The following is a 17,086-nucleotide window of genomic DNA, read 5'->3' as shown; positions in this document are numbered from 1 at the left end:
TGAGATAGGGCTGTGGAGTGCCGCTGCTCGGGCACACCCCCGTCAAGTTAAGGAGATTCAACTGAGGAAGCACATGAAAACTCTTGTCTGGGGACAACAACTGCAGGGAGACCACATATTTTCAGATAAACATGAGAGGGCGGAAGGCTGCCTAATACTGAAGCACCCACAAACATCACACCTTCGGTGTGGGGCTCATGTTGGCCATGCCCCTGCCCCTGAAGCATTCAAGCTGATTTCTTGCAGCAGCTGGGCACTGTAACAGCTCCAGAGCTGCTCTGTAAGGCACATTAAAGGGTGTGGGCCCTGCAACACCACCTGTAGTTCGCATTGTGCGTTGGAAGGCACAAAGTAAGCAGACGGGAGAAGTCAGGATAGTGCGCAAGGGCATAGAAGGGAGGGGCTCAAGAAAAGAGAAGTGGAAACAGACAGCAAACTAGGCTGGAGAGAGACCTGAGACAAAGAGATCTGAATTATACCAGAGCCAACCAGGGGAAAGCACAAATGCAGCCCCCCCCCTACCACAAATTATGCAGTCGAGTTTCCCACATTTGGGGAAATCACAGAGGTCAGCATACCCAGAATGCAATGAATGAACCTCACCCTGGGAAAACAATCTTCATGACCATGGTATCACCTATGCAAAATAAGTATAATTTGAGATAGGGCTGGGGAGGGCCGCTGCTCAGGCACACCTCCGTCAAGTAAAGGAGATTCAACTGAGGCAGTACAAGGGAACTCTCATCTGGGGACAACAACTGCAGGGAGAACACATTTTCAGACGAATGTGGGAGGGCAGAAGGCTGCCTAATACTGAAGCACCCCCCAAACAACAAACCAAAGGCAACAACTAGTGCAAGCATTCCTGGGGGAATGCCTGCAGCAGATGGATTCGCATATGGTGATGTCATCCAAGCAATGGGCATAGTTGGCTTCAACCCTCGTCTGCATATGAGAAGAGAAAATGGTCACGCAGGGCATGGCGGCCTTTGTGGGGTTGCGCTTGGATGACCCCTAGATCGCTTTATACACCCCCATCAGTGTGGGGCTCATGTTGGCCATGCCCAAGCCCCTGAAGCATTCAAGCTGATTTCTTGCAGCAGCTGGACCCAGTAACAGCTCCAGAGTTGATCTATAAGACAAGTAAAAGGGTGTGAGCCCTGCAGCACCACCTGTAGTTTGCATACACACTTATATAGGACAGCATCTCTTATATGCCCCAGGGGCAATAATAGTAGCCTTATCTAGGGTATCCGTCCATGCCGCTACAGCACTACACACCCAGGCCGACGCAATTGCCGGTCTGAGTAAGGTACCTGAATGTGTATAAATGGACTTCAGGGTAATCTCCTGTTTGCGGTCAGCAGACTCTTTGAGGGTAGCCGTATCCTGGGACGGGAGGGCTACCTTCTTGGATAAGCGTGTTAATGCTTTGTCCACCCAAGGGGAGGATTCCCATCGTAACCTATCCGTTGATGGGAAAGGATACGCCATAAGAATCCTTTTGGAAATCTGCAGGGGATTCCCAAGCTTTTTCACATAACTCGTTCAGCTCGTGTGAGGGGGGAAAGGTTACCTCAGGCTTCTTTCCCTTGTACATATGTACCCTCTTGTCAGGGATAGGGGGCTCCTCTGTGATGTGCAAAACATTTTTTATTGCCATAATCATATATCAAATGTATTTTGCCAATTTTGGCTGTAACTTTGCATCATCGTAATCGACACTGGAGTCAGAATCCGTGTTGGTATCTGTGTCAACAATCTGGATAGTGGGCGCTTATGAGACCCTGACAGTCCCTGCGACATAGGATCAGGCATGGGTTGAGACCCTGACTGTCCCAAAGCTTCAGCCTTGTCTAATCTTTTGTGCAATGAGTTTACACTAGCACTTAAAACATTCCACATATCCATCCAATCAGGTGTCGGCGGAGACACCACGTTCATTTGCTCCCGCTCCTCTCTAATATAGCCTTCTTCCTCAGACATGTCGACACACGCGTACCGACACACCACACACACAGGGAATACTTTTACTGAAGACATTTCCCCCACAAGGCCCTTTGGAGAGACAGAGAGAGAGTATGCCAGCACATACCCCAGCGCTATATAACCCAGGAATAGCACAGTAACTTAATGTTTGCACAGTAGCGCTGCTGTATGTAATTTGCGCCGAATTATGTGCCCCCCCCCCCTCTCTTTTCAACCCTCTTGTCTACCGTGGTATAAGCAGGGGAGAGTCCGGGGAGCTTCCTCTCAGCGGTGCTGTGGAGAAAAAATGGCGCTGGTGAGTGCTGAGGGAGAAGCCCCGCCCCCTCGGCGGCGGGCTTCTGTCCCGCTTAAACTGTACAATTGGCGGGGGCTCATACATATATACAGTGCCCAGCTGTATATATGTTATATTTTTGCCAAAAAGAGGTTTATATTGCAGCCCAGGGCGCCCCCCCTGCGCCCTGCACCCTTACAGTGACCGGAGTATGTGAGGTGTATGGGAGCAATGGCGCACAGCTGCAGTGCTGTGCGTTACCTCAATGAAGATCATGAAGTCCTCTTGCGCCTCTGAAGTCTTCTTTTCTTCTCATACTCACCCGGCTTCTATCTTCCGGCTCTGCGAGGGGGACGGATGGCGAGGGTGAGATCCTGCGTACCAATCCCTTTGGAGCTAATCCCTTTGGAGCTAATGGTGTCCAGTAGCTTAAGAAGCAGGACCTTGCAACTCGGAGAGTAGGGCTGCTTCTCTCCCCTCAGTCCCTCGATGCAGGGAGTCTGTTGCCAGCAGTGCTCCCTGAAAATTAAAAACCTAGCAAAATACTTTCTGTCAGAAAGCTCAGGAGAGCTCCTGAAAAGCACCCAGTCTCCACTGGGCACAGTATCAAACTGAGGTATGGAGGAGGGGCATAGAGGGAGGAGCCAGTGCACACCCAGAACTAAAGTCTTTCTTAAAGTGCCCATGTCTCCTGCTGAGCCCGTCTATCCCCATGGTCCTTACGGAGTCCCCAGCATCCTCTAGGACGTTAGAGAAAATAGGATTTTAATACCTACCGGTAAATCCTTTTCTCTTAGTCCGTAGAGGATGCTGGGCACCCGTCCCAGTGCGTACTGTGTCTGCAGTTATTAAATGGCCCTTAACTCCAGAACATTTATGTGGTGACAACTTTCCCGACTTGACCATCTTCCTTGGACGTTTTCCCCCTGTGTGACTGCTCCCCAGCCTCGGAGGGTTGCATCCATGGTCCCTAGGATCCAGTCCTGGATCCCGAACCTTCGCCCCTCTAGGAGGTGAGAACTGTGCAGCCACCAATGGAGTGAGATTCTGGTCTTGGAAGACAGGATTATCCTCCGGTGCGTGTGTAGGTGGGATCCGGACCACTTGTCCAACAGGTCCCACTGGAACACTCTGGCATGGAACCTGCCAAACTGAATGGGCTCGTAGGCCGCAACCATCTTCCCCAGCAACCAAATGCATTGATGGATTAACACTCTTGCTGGTTTCAGAATTTGTTTGACCAGACTCTGGATCTCCAGAGCCTTTCCACTGGAAGAAAACCTCTTCTGTGTCCAGTATCACTCCCAAAAACAACAACCGCGTCATTGGGACCAACTGCGATTTTGGCAAGTTTAGGAGCCAACCATGTTGTTTAAGAACTGTCAGGGAGAGTGCAATGTTTTGCACTAACTGGTCCCTGGATCTCGCCTTTATCAAGAGATCATCCAAGTACGGGATAATTGTTACTCCTTGCTTGCGATCACCCTGGTGAAAATCCTCAGAGCCGTGGACAGACCAAACGGCAATGTCTGAAATTGGTAATGACAATACTGAATTGCAAACCTCAGGTAGCTTGATGCAGAGGCTAAATGGGAACATGTAAGTAGGCATCCTTTATGTCTACTAGAACCATGAAATCTCCTTCCTCCGGACTGGAGATCACTGCACTGAGAGATTCCATCTTGAAATTGAATTTCCTTAGGTAGAAATTGAGGGATTTCAGATTTCAGATTGGTCTGACTGAGCCGTCCGGCTTAGGGACCACGAAGAGGCTTGAATAAAAACCTTCTCCCTGCTGACTAAGGCCGATTTGAACAATCGGTGAGGGGGAACATCTTGAAACCCCAGTTTGTACCCTTGGGACACTATTTGTAAAACACACGAGTCCATGTCCGAATGAATCCAGAACTGACTGAAGAGTTTTAGACGTGCCCCCACTGGTGCGGGCTCCTGCAAGAGAGCCCCAGCGTCATGCGGTGGATTTGGCAGAAGCAGAGGATGATCTCTGCTCCTGCGATCTTGAAAAGGATGCAGACCTCTTCTCTCTTCTCCTTCCTCTACCTGCAAAGAAAGGGGAATCTTAACTTCTTGCATATCTATTGGGCCGAAATGACTGCATCAGATAATGATGCGTCTTCATCCATTGGGAGGGAACATAGGGCAAGAAGGTTGACTTACCTGCGGGAGCTGCCGAGATCAAATTAACTAGGCAGTCACCAAACAAGGCTTCACCTTCATAGGGAAGAGACTCCCTTTCTTCTTGGAGTCAGCATCAGCATTCTCTTGGTGAATCCACAATGCCCTCCTATCCGAGACTGCCATGAAATTGGCCCGTGAACTCAAGAGTCCTATATCCCTTGCAGTCTCACGTAAGTATGCTGCAGTGTCCTTGATATGATACAACGTAAGGAGTATCCCATCTCTCCAGGGTATCTATATCGGATGACAAGGTATTCGACCAATTCTTGAATACTACTACTCACCCATGCACATGTAATGGCAGGTCTAAGTAATGTACCCGTGGTTACATAACTAGAAATAATGTAGCTTCCTGCATACGATCCGCTGGATTTGTGAGAGGGCCCCGTGCAGAACAGGGGGTGACTCCCACTTTATTCTGTCCGCGGTGGGAAATGAATAAACAAAAAGAATCCTTTTGGGGATTTGAAACCATCTTGTCGAGCTGGCCCAGACTTTATCAAACAGAGATGGAGGAACGTTACATCAGCTTTCATTATATATCTATATATACATACATATAGACCCCTTTGTCAGGAACAGCAGGGTCTTCAGTGATTTTAATATGTCCTTAATATCCACAATCATGTACTGAATGCTCCTTGCCAATATTGGATCTAATCAGGAAACATTATGGTCGACATAGGAATCAGTATCCGTGTCAGTATCAGTGTGTAGTAACTGGGCAAAATAACATTTTTGCGACCCCGCGGGGCCTGAGGGAAAAGAAACATAGCCATGAACATCACATCTATTCTCTACGTCTGTGTCTGGGACACAGATTTATCCAACCTTACTCTGATATTACTGAAACATTTACCCAGTCAGTTATTGGTGGTGCCAACAGGGCCACCATCATATGTCTGCATTCCTAATATAGTTTCCTCTTGGGAAAAACATTCAGCCACTGACATGTTGACACACATGTACCAAGTACCCACAGACACACCGGCTTATGGGGGACAGACCGTCAGTAAATCTGTCAGAGGGACACAGCACGAGTGGAGAGGCCGCAGCAGAAATGTCTGCACTGGTGTCAGTAGGTGACTGAGGCAGGGATGACTGGGAGATAGTGGGTGACTGAAGCATGTATGAGTGGGAGATAGTGGGTGACTGAGGCCGGGGTGACTGGGAGATAGTGGGTGACAGGGAGATAGTGGGTTACTGAGGGAGGGGTGATAGGAAGGGGTTGGGTAAGTATGGGAAGAAAGTGGGTGACAGGGATAATAAATGACTAAGGCAGGGGTGATAGGGAGATAGTGGATGACTGTGGCAGGGGTGACAGGGACAGTAAGAGACTGAGGCAGGGGTGACAGGGATAGTGGCTGACTGAGGCAGGGGTGACTGGGAGATAGTGGGTGACTGAGGCAGGTTGGACAGGGCTAGTGGGTGACTGAAGCAGGGGTGATAGGGTGACAGTGGGTGACTAAAGCAGGGGTGACTGGTATAGTGGGTGACTGAGGCAAGGATCGCAGGTATAGTGGTTGACTGAGGCAGCGGTGACTGGGAGATAGTGGGTAACTGAGGCAGGGGTGACAGGGAAAGTGTGTGACTCAGGCAGGGGTGATAGGGAGATAGTGGGCAGCATATCTCTGCGTCACTGCAGCAGCACATTCCTGCTTCAATGACAGCAGCACATCCCTGCCTCACTTATAGCAGCACATCCCTGCCTCGCTGACAGCAGCACATCCCTGCCTCGCTGACAGCAGCACATCCCTGCCTCGCTGACAGCAGCACATCCCTGCTTCGCTGACAGCAGCACATCCCTGCTTCGCTGACAGCAGCACATCCCTGCTTCGCTGACAGCAGCACATCCCAGCTTCGCTGACAGCAGCACATCCCTGCCTCGCTGACAGCAGCACATCCCTGTCTCGCTGACAGCAGCACAGCACTGCTTCGCTGACAGCAGCACATCACTGCTTCACTACCAGCAGCACATCCCTGCCTCACTGGCAGCAGCACATCCCTGCCTTACTGACAGCTGTATATAGGGCCTAATTCAGACCTGATCCCTGCTGTGCATATTCACACAACAGGAGATCAGGTCTGAAGTGCGTGTGTGCTGGTGCCGCAGTGCACCGGCACATGCCAGAGATGCGATCAGCATCTCTGCCCAGTGAGCGCCTCTGCCTGATTGACAGGCAGAGGCGGTCACTGGGCAGGAGGAGTCGGGCCAGCGGCGTTGTGCCGCCATTTTGGGGGCACAGTCAGGACAACGCAGACATGACCGGACCGTATGGGGGCGGGCCGTGACGGCTGCGTGACCCGGACAGCAACGGGCCTTATTTACTAAAATCTCAGATAAATTTTATGGCATTTATGTGCAGTCTAGTTTGCACAGTTGATAGAGTGTTGATCTTGCACTATCAATGTAAGCCTCACATAGGTTTGATACACATGTAAGTTTGTTTTTATTTTACTACATTGTGGTTTGTGGCTCTATACCATGTAATGCATGTCTTTTAACAGTAGTCAAGTCTTCCAATGTGCTTGTTAGTGAAACCCAATAGATAGCTTTATTTTATTTTGTTTCTTCAAATATTGAATGCATATGTCATATAACTTTTTTTTTTTAATAAATATACATTTTTATTATAAGATTTTCAATGACACAAGTACATCCAAGTTGCAGATTATGGATTGTGAAGGACAAATCAACCATATAAACAATTTAAGCAATTTAAATTACATGCAGGTAGTAGAATATCAAACTCCTTGGATGAGAGTTGGTCGTAATAAACTAGGATAGAAAAGAATACAGTAGAAAATAAGATTTTAAACCTACCGGTAAATCTTTTTCTCGTAGTCCGTAGAGGATGCTGGGGACTTTGTAAGGACCATGGGGATAGACAGGCTCCACAGGAGACATGGGCACTTTAAGAAAGACTTTAGTTCTGGGTGTGCACTGGCTCCTCCCTCTATGCCACAGTTAGAGAAACTGTGCCCAGAGGAGACGGACAGTATGAGGAAAGGATTTTGTTAATCCAGGGCAAGATTCATACCAGCCACACCAATCACACCGTATAACTTGTGATAAACTACCCAGTTATCAGTATGAAAAATAGAGATGAGCGGGTTCGGTTTCTCTGAATCCGAACCCGCACGAACTTCATGTTTTTTTTCACGGGTCCGAGCGACTCGGATCTTCCCGCCTTGCTCGGTTAACCCGAGCGCGCCCGAACGTCATCATGACGCTGTCGGATTCTCGCGAGACTCGGATTCTATATAAGGAGCCGCGCGTCGCCGCCATTTTCACACGTGCATTGAGATTGATAGGGAGAGGACGTGGCTGGCGTCCTCTCCATTTAGATTAGAAGAGAGAGAGAGAGAGATTGACCTGATTTACTGGAGCTTAGGAGTACTGTAGAACTGTAGAGAGTGCAGAGTTTACTAGTGACTGACCACAGTGACCACCAGACAGTGCAGTTTTATTTAATATATCCGTTCTCTGCCTGAAAAAAACGATACACAGTGACTCAGTCACATACCATATCTGTGTGCACTGCTCAGCCCAGTGTGCTGCATCATCTATGTATATATCTGACTGTGCTCAGCTCACACATCTTATAATTGTGGGGGAGACTGGGGAGCACTGCAGTGCCAGTTATAGGTTATAGCAGGAGCCAGGAGTACATATTATTATTAAAATTAAACAGTGCACACTTTTGCTGCAGGAGTGCCACTGCCAGTGTGACTGACCAGTGACCTGACCACACTGACCACCAGTATAGTTAGTAGTATAGTATACTATATTGTGATTGCCTGAAAAAGTTAAACACTCGTATCTGACTGTGCTCAGCTCACACATCTTATAATTGTGGGGGAGACTGGGGAGCACTGCAGTGCCAGTTATAGGTTATAGCAGGAGCCAGGAGTACATATTATTATTAAAATTAAACAGTGCACACTTTTGCTGCAGGAGTGCCACTGCCAGTGTGACTGACCAGTGACCTGACCACACTGACCACCAGTATAGTTAGTAGTATAGTATACTATATTGTGATTGCCTGAAAAAGTTAAACACTCGTCGTGTGACTTCACTTGTGTGGTGTTTTTTTTTTTATTCTATAAAAAACTCATTCTGCTGACAGACAGTGTCCAGCAGGTCCGTCATTATATAATATATACCTGTCCGGCTGCAGTAGTGATATATATATATTTGTTATATCATTATTTATCACCCAGTCGCAGCAGACACAGTACGGTAGTTCACGGCTGTAGCTACCTCTGTGTCGGCACTCGGCAGTCCGTCCATAATTGTATACCACCTACCCGTGGTTTTTTTTTCTTTCTTCTTTATACATACATACTACTACTACATCTCTTTATCAACCAGTCTATATTAGCAGCAGACACAGTACAGTACGGTAGTCCACGGCTGTAGCTACCTCTGTGTCGGCACTCGGCAGTCCGTCCATAATTGTATACCACCTACCCGTGGTTTTTTTTTCTTTCTTCTTTATACATACATACTACTACTACTACATCTCTTTATCAACCAGTCTATATTAGCAGCAGACACAGTACAGTACGGTAGTCCACGGCTGTAGCTACCTCTGTGTCGGCACTGGGCAGTCCGTCCATAATTGTATACCACCTACCCGTGGTTTTTTTTTTTTTCTTCTTTATACATACATACTACTACTACATCTCTTTATCAACCAGTCTATATTAGCAGCAGACACAGTACAGTACGGTAGTCCACGGCTGTAGCTACCTCTGTGTCGGCACTGGGCAGTCCGTCCATAATTGTATACCACCTACCCGTGGTTTTTTTTTCTTTCTTCTTTATACATACATACTACTACTACATCTCTTTATCAACCAGTCTATATTAGCAGCAGACACAGTAGAGTACGGTATTCCACGGCTGTAGCTACCTCTGTGTCGGCACTCGGCAGTCCGTCCATAATTGTATACCACCTACCCGTGGTTTTTTTTTCTTTCTTCTTTATACATACATACTACTACTACATCTCTTTATCAACCAGTCTATATTAGCAGCAGACACAGTACAGTACGGTAGTCCACGGCTGTAGCTACCTCTGTGTCGGCACTGGGCAGTCCGTCCATAATTGTATACCACCTACCCGTGGTTTTTTTTTTCTTTCTTCTTTATACATACATACTACTACTACATCTCTTTATCAACCAGTCTATATTAGCAGCAGACACAGTACAGTACGGTAGTCCACGGCTGTAGCTACCTCTGTGTCGGCACTCGGCAGTCCGTCCATAATTGTATACCACCTACCCGTGGTTTTTTTTTCTTTCTTCTTTATACATACATACTACTACTACATCTCTTTATCAACCAGTCTATATTAGCAGCAGACACAGTACAGTACGGTAGTCCACGGCTGTAGCTACCTCTGTGTCGGCACTCGGCAGTCCATCCATAATTGTATACTAGTATCCATCCATCTCCATTGTTTACCTGAGGTGCCTTTTAGTTGTGCCTATTAAAATATGGAGAACAAAAATGTTGAGGTTCCAAAATTAGGGAAAGATCAAGATCCACTTCCACCTCGTGCTGAAGCTGCTGCCACTAGTCATGGCCGAGACAATGAAATGCCAGCAACGTCGTCTGCCAAGGCCGATGCCCAATGTCATAGTACAGAGCATGTCAAATCCAAAACACCAAATATCAGTAAAAAAAGGACTCCAAAACCTAAAATAAAATTGTCGGAGGAGAAGCGTAAACTTGCCTATATGCCATTTACCACACGGAGTGGCAAGGAACGGCTGAGGCCCTGGCCTATGTTCATGGCTAGTGGTTCAGCTTCACATGAGGATGGAGGCACTCAGCCTCTCGCTAGAAAAATGAAAAGACTCAAGCTGGCAAAAGCAGTAGCACCGCAAAGAACTGTGCGTTCTTCGAAATCCCAAATCCACAAGGAGAGTCCAATTGTGTCGGTTGCGATGCCTGACCTTCCCAACACTGGACGTGAAGAGCATGCGCCTTCCACCATTTGCACGCCCCCTGCAAGTGCTGGAAGGAGCACCCGCAGTCCAGTTCCTGATAGTCAGATTGAAGATGTCAGTGTTGAAGTACACCAGGATGAGGAGGATATGGGTGTTGCTGGCGCTGGGGAGGAAATTGACCAGGAGGATTCTGATGGTGAGGTGGTTTGTTTAAGTCAGGCACCCGGGGAGACACCTGTTGTCCGTGGGAGGAATAGGGCCGTTGACATGCCTGGTGAAAATACCAAAAAAATCAGCTCTTCGGTGTGGAAGTATTTCACCAGAAATGCGGACAACAGGTGTCAAGCTGTGTGTTCCCTTTGTCAAGCTGTAATAAGTAGGGGTAAGGACGTTAACCACCTCGGAACATCCTCCCTTATACGTCACCTGCAGCGCATTCATAATAAGTCAGTGACAAGTTCAAAAACTTGGGCCGACAGCGGAAGCAGTCCACTGACCAGTAAATCCCTTCCTCTTGTAACCAAGCTCACGCAAACCACCCCACCAACTCCCTCAGTGTCAATTTCCTCCTTCCCCAGGAATGCCAATAGTCCTGCAGGCCATGTCACTGGCAATTCTGACGAGTCCTCTCCTGCCTGGGATTCCTCCGATGCATCCTTGCGTGTAACGCCTACTGCTGCTGGCGCTGCTGTTGTTGCTGCTGGGAGTCGATGGTCATCCCAGAGGGGAAGTCGTAAGCCCACTTGTACTACTTCCAGTAAGCAATTGACTGTCCAACAGTCCTTTGCGAGGAAGATGAAATATCACAGCAGTCATCCTGTTGCAAAGCGGATAACTGAGTCCTTGACAACTATGTTGGTGTTAGACGTGCGTCCGGTATCCGCCATTAGTTCACAGGGAACTAGACAATTTATTGAGGCAGTGTGCCCCCGTTACCAAATACCATCTAGGTTCCACTTCTGTAGGCAGGCGATACCGAGAATGTACACGGACGTCAGAAAAAGACTCACCAGTGTCCTAAAAAATGCAGTTGTACCCAATGTCCACTTAACCACGGACATGTGGACAAGTGGAGCAGGGCAGGGTCAGGACTATATGACTGTGACAGCCCACTGGGTAGATGTATGGACTCCCGCCGCAAGAACAGCAGCGGCGGCACCAGTAGCAGCATCTCGCAAACGCCAACTCTTTCCTAGGCAGGCTACGCTTTGTATCACCGCTTTCCAGAATACGCACACAGCTAAAAACCTCTTACGGCAACTGAGGAAGATCATCGCAGAATGGCTTACCCCAATTGGACTCTCCTGTGGATTTGTGGCATCGGACAACGCCAGCAATATTGTGTGTGCATTAAATATGGGCAAATTCCAGCACGTCCCATGTTTTGCACATACCTTGAATTTGGTGGTGCAGAATTTTTTAAAAAACGACAGGGGCGTGCAAGAGATGCTGTCGGTGGCCAGAAGAATTGCGGGACACTTTCGGCGTACAGGCACCACGTACAGAAGACTGGAGCACCACCAAAAACTACTGAACCTGCCCTGCCATCATCTGAAGCAAGAAGTGGTACCGAGGTGGAATTCAACCCTCTATATGCTTCAGAGGTTGGAGGAGCAGCAAAAGGCCATTCAAGCCTATACAATTGAGCACGATATAGGAGGTGGAATGCACCTGTCTCAAGTGCAGTGGAGAATGATTTCAACGTTGTGCAAGGTTCTGATGCCCTTTGAACTTGCCACACGTGAAGTCAGTTCAGACACTGCCAGCCTGAGTCAGGTCATTCCCCTCATCAGGCTTTTGCAGAAGAAGCTGGAGGCATTGAAGAAGGAGCTAAAAGGGAGCGATTCCGCAAGGCATGTGGGACTTGTGGATGCAGCCCTTAATTCGCTTAACAAGGATTCACGGGTGGTCAATCTGTTGAAATCAGAGCACTACATTTTGGCCACCGTGCTCGATCCTAGATTTAAAGCCTACCTTGGATCTCTCTTTCCGGCAGACACAAGTCTGCTGGGGTGCAAAGACCTGCTGGTGACAAAATTGTCAAGTCAAGCGGAACGCGACCTGTCAACATCTCCTCCTTCACATTCTCCCGCAACTGGGGGTGCGAGGAAAAGGCTCAGAATTCCGAGCCCACCCGCTGGCGGTGATGCAGGGCAGTCTGGACCGACTGCTGATGCTGACATCTGGTCCGGACTGAAGGACCTGACAACAATTACGGACATGTCGTCTACTGTCACTGCATATGATTCTCTCAACATTGAAAGAATGGTGGAGGATTATATGAGTGACCGCATCCAAGTAGGCACGTCAGACAGTCCGTACTTATACTGGCAGGAAAAAGAGGCAATTTGGAGGCCCTTGCACAAACTGGCTTTATTCTACCTAAGTTGCCCTCCCACAAGTGTGTACTCCGAAAGAGTGTTTAGTGCCGCCGCTCACCTTGTCAGCAATCGGCGTACGAGGTTACATCCAGAAAATGTGGAGAAGATGATGTTCATTAAAATGAATTATAATCAATTCCTCCGCGGAGACATTGACCAGCAGCAATTGCCTCCACAAAGTACACAGGGAGCTGAGATGGTGGATTCCAGTGGGGACGAATTGATAATCTGTGAGGAGGGGGATGTACACGGTGATATATCGGAGGATGATGATGAGGTGGACATCTTGCCTCTGTAGAGCCAGTTTGTGCAAGGAGAGATTAATTGCTTCTTTTTTGGTGGGGGTCCAAACCAACCCATCATATCAGTCACAGTCGTGTGGCAGACCCTGTCACTGAAATGATGGGTTGGTTAAAGTGTGCATGTCCTGTTTATACAACATAAGGGTGGGTGGGAGGGCCCAAGGACAATTCCATCTTGCACCTCTTTTTTCTTTTCTTTTTCTTTGCGTCATGTGCTGTTTGGGGAGGGTTTTTTGGAAGGGACATCCTGCGTGACACTGCAGTGCCACTCCTAGATGGGCCCGGTGTTTGTGTCGGCCACTAGGGTCGCTAATCTTACTCACACAGCTACCTCATTGCGCCTCTTTTTTTCTTTGCGTCATGTGCTGTTTGGGGAGGGTTTTTTGGAAGGGACATCCTGCGTGACACTGCAGTGCCACTCCTAGATGGGCCAGGTGTTTGTGTCGGGCACTTGGGTCGCTGAGCTTAGTCACACAGCTACCTCATTGCACCTCTTTTTTTCTTTGCGTCATGTGCTGTTTGGGGAGTGTTTTTTGGAAGGGCCATCCTGCGTGACACTGCAGTGCCACTCCTAGATGGGCCAGGTGTTTGTGTCGGCCACTAGGGTCGCTTAGCTTAGTCATCCAGCGACCTCGGTGCAAATTTTAGGACTAAAAATAATATTGTGAGGTGTGAGGTATTCAGAATAGACTGAAAATGAGTGGAAATTATGGTTTTTGAGGTTAATAATAATATGGGATCAAAATGACCCCCAAATTATATGATTTAAGCTGTTTTTTAGGGTTTTTTTAAAAAAACACCCGAATCCAAAACACACCCGAATCCGACAAAAAAAATTCGGTGAGGTTTTGCCAAAACGCGGTCGAACCCAAAACACGGCCGCGGAACCGAACCCAAAACCAAAACACAAAACCCGAAAAATTTCAGGCGCTCATCTCTAATGAAAAAACAACATAGCATCAGTGCAGGACCGATGCAACTATAACATAACCCTTATTGAAGCAATAACTATATACAAGTATTGCAGAAGTAGTCCGCACTTGGGACGGGCGTCCAGCATCCTCTACGGACTATGAGAAAAAGATTTACCGGTAGGTTTAAAATCTTATTTTCTCTAACATCCTAGAGGATGCTGGGGACTCCGTAAGGACCATGGGGATTACACCAATGCTCCAAAACGGGCGGTAGAGTGCGGATGACTCTGCAGCACCGATTGAGCAAACATGAGTTCCTCCTCAGCCAGGGTATCAAACTTATAGTATTTTGCAAAGGTGTTTGAACCCGACCAAGTAACAGCTTGACACAGCTGTAGTGCCGAGACCCCTCGGGCAGCCGCCCAAGAAGAGCCCACTTTCCTCGTGGAATGGGCCTTGACCGATTTCAGTAACTGCAATCCAGCCATAGAATGCGCTTGCTGAATCGTGTTACAAATCCGGCGAGCAATAGCCTGCTTTGAAGCAGTGGCACCAATCTTGTTGGTTGCATACAGGACAAACAGCGCTTCAGTTTTCCTGACTCTAGCCGTCCTGGCCACGTAAATTTTCAAAGCCCTGACCACATCAAGTAACTCGGAATCCTCCAAGTCACGCGTAGCCACAGGCACCACAATAGGTTGGTTCATATGAAAAGATGAGACCACTTTTGGTAGGAATTGAGGACGGGTCCGCAATTCCGCTCTATCCACATGGAATACCAAATATGGGCTTTTATGTGACAAAGCCGCTAATTCCGACACTCGCCTAGCCGAAGCCAAGGCTAATAACATGACCACCTTCCATGTGAGATATTTTAACTCCACTGTTTTAAGTGGTTCAAACCAGTGTGATTTTAGAAAACTTAACACCACGTTAAGGTCCCAAGGTGCCACCGGAGGCACAAAAGGAGGCTGAATATGCAGCACTCCTTTTACAAAAGTCTGAACTTCTGGAAGAGAAGCCAATTCTTTTTGAAAGAAAATGGATAAGGCCGAAATCTGGACCTTAATAGAGCCTAATTTTAGGCCCAAATTCACTCCAGTTTGTAGGAAGTGAAGGATACGGCCCAGATGGAATTCTTCCGTAGGAGCATTCCTGGCCTCACACCAAGAAACATAATTTCGCCATATACGGTGTAATGTTTTAACGTTACATCCTTCCTAGCCTTTATCAGCGTAGGGATGACCTCAACCGGAATGCTAGGATCCGGCATTCAACCGCCATGCCGTCAAACGCAGCCGTGGTAAGTCTTGGAACAGACAGGGCCCCTGATGCAACAGGTCCTGTCTTAGAGGGAGAGGCCACAGATCTTCTGTGAGCATTCCCTGCAGATCCGGATACCAGGTCCTCCGTGGCCAATCTGGAACAATGAGGATTGTTCTCACTCCTCTTTGTCTTATTATCCTCAACACCTTGGGTATGAGAGGAAGAGGAGGAAATACATAGACCGACCGGAACACCCACGGTGTCACTAGGGCGTCTACAGCTACTGCCTGAGGGTCTCTTGACCTTGCGCAATACCTCTGTAGCTTTTTGTTGAGCCGGGACAACATCATGTCTATCTGTGGCAGTTCCCACTGACTTGTAATCTGTGCAAAGACTTCCTGATGAAGTCCCCACTCTCCCGGATGTAGGTCGTGTCTGCTGAGGAAGTCTGCTTCCCAGTTGTCCACTCCCGGAATGAACACTGCTGACAGTGCGCTTGCGTGATTCTCCACCCAGCGAAGAATTCTGGTGGCTTGTGCCATCGCCACTCTGCTCCTTGTGCCGCCTTGGCGGTTTACATGAGCCACTGCGGTGACGTTGTCTGACTGGATCAGAACCGGTTGGTCGCAAAGTAAGGTCTCCGCTTGACGTAGGGCATTGTATATGGCCCTTAGATCCAGGATGTTGATGTGAAGACAAGTCTCTTGACTTGACCAAATACCTTGGAAATTTCTTCCCTGTGTGACTGCTCCCCAACCTTGGAGGCTTGCGTCTGTGGTCACCAGGATCCAGCCCTGAATGCTGAATCTGCATCCCTCGAGAAGGTGAGCACTCTGCAGCCACCACAGGAGTGATACCCTGACCCTGGGGGACAGGGTGATCAACCAATGCATCTGTAAATGTGACCCGGACCACTTGTCCAGTAGGTCCCATTGGAAAGTCCTCGCATGGAACCTGCCGAATGGAATGGCCTCGTATGATGCCACCATCTTTCCCAGGACTCGAGTGCAGTGATGCACTGACACCTGTTTTGGTTTCAATAGGTTCCTGACAAGAGTCATGAGTTCCTGGGCCTTTTCTATCAGGAGATAAACCCTCTTCTCGTCCGTGTCCAGAATCATGCCCAAGAAAGACAGACGAGTAGTAGGAATCAACTGCGACTTCGGGATATTGAGAATCCAGCCGTGTTGCTGTAACACTTTCAGTGAAAGTGATACTCTGTTCAGCAACTGCTCTCTTGATCTCGCTTTTATGAGATCGCCCAAGTACGGGATAATTGTGACACCTTGCTTGCACAGGAGCACCATCATTTCCGCCATTACCTTGGTGAAAATTCTGAGGGCCATGGAGAGACCAAACAGCAACGTCTGAAATTGGCAATGACAGTCCTATACCGCAAATCTGAGGTACGCCTGATGAGGTGGATAAATGGGGACATGAAGGTATGCATCCTGTACACAAATGCGGACAACAGGTGTCAAGCCGTGTGTTGCCTTTGTCAAGCTGTAATAAGTAGGGATAAGGACGTTAACCACCTCGGAACATCCTCCCTTATACGTCACCTGCAGCGCATTAATCATAAGTCAGTGACAAGTTAAAAAACTTTGGATGACAGCGGAAGCAGTCCACTGACCACCTTCCTCTTGTAACCAACCTCCTGCAAACCACACCACCAACTCCCTCAGTGTCAATTTCCTCCTTAGACAGGAGAGCCAATAGTCCTGCAGGCCATGTCACTGGCAAGTCTGACGAGTCCTCTCCTGCCTGGGATTCCTCCGATGCATCCTTGAGTGTAAC

The 17,086-nt window shown here is 48.3% G+C and overlaps 1 non-coding gene across 1 annotated transcript; it reads right to left on the bottom strand.

The window, feature by feature from the left end:
• Positions 1-489: 489 nt before the first annotated feature.
• On the bottom strand, positions 490-654 carry LOC135052802 (U1 spliceosomal RNA). The gene has a single exon (XR_010242273.1). It is a non-coding gene; the product is annotated as a U1 spliceosomal RNA (small nuclear RNA).
• Positions 655-17,086: the final 16,432 nt, after the last annotated feature.

This window comes from Pseudophryne corroboree, chromosome 2, assembly GCF_028390025.1.
Source record: "Pseudophryne corroboree isolate aPseCor3 chromosome 2, aPseCor3.hap2, whole genome shotgun sequence".
Taxonomy (NCBI): domain Eukaryota; kingdom Metazoa; phylum Chordata; class Amphibia; order Anura; family Myobatrachidae; genus Pseudophryne; species Pseudophryne corroboree.
Note: the sequence above shows the minus strand (reverse complement) of the source record. Positions and strands in the feature narration are given on the sequence as shown.